Here is a 678-nt window from a genome sequence, read left to right on the forward strand (position 1 = left end):
GGTTATCAGTCAAGTGCCTTAGGCACTATGCTACCAAAGCTCCTAACTACAGGGTAGACACACATTCATTTGGGTAAAGGGAAAATATTGGGGGGAAAAAAAAGAAAGAAAGAAAAATAATAATAAAATGTTACCACCACACACACGAATTTAGCATTGATTTACTTTGGAAATCAATGCAACCTAAGAATCATTTTGGAAATTAATGGAACATATAAAACGATTTTGAGAATGAATGCAACATATAAAAGAAATTTTAAATGTCTTTTCCATAGTGTTCAATCTAGAGAATGTTTTAGAATATTTCTTTGTCCATTTCTGACAAAGGGAACACTGAGATTCTTTCCTGGCCCAAGAATGGACCGTGGTTTGATATTTTGTCCACTGTACTGGGATATGCAAGTTTTAGGCTAGTTCTCCAGTGGCCCAAGCCGGGAGTCCAGCAGACCTCTGCTCTCCACACCACTCAGGCCTCCTGGCGTCTGTTGCTGATTTGAATTCTCACCCTGTGCAGGGTCAGGCCTCCTTCTCTACCCAGGGGGATGCCTGTCAGAGTTGTGCCTCTGACAGACTCCTGTGTTTGTCTGACAGGATTTATCATTGTTGTTAGTGCTGTCGAGTCAACTCCAACTCAGCAACCCTATGTATGACAGAATGAAACACTGCCCGTTCATGCAC

This window comes from Orycteropus afer, unplaced genomic scaffold, assembly GCF_000298275.1.
Source record: "Orycteropus afer afer isolate SDZICR_OR568_19922 unplaced genomic scaffold, OryAfe1.0 scaffold00038, whole genome shotgun sequence".
NCBI classification, from domain to species: domain Eukaryota; kingdom Metazoa; phylum Chordata; class Mammalia; order Tubulidentata; family Orycteropodidae; genus Orycteropus; species Orycteropus afer.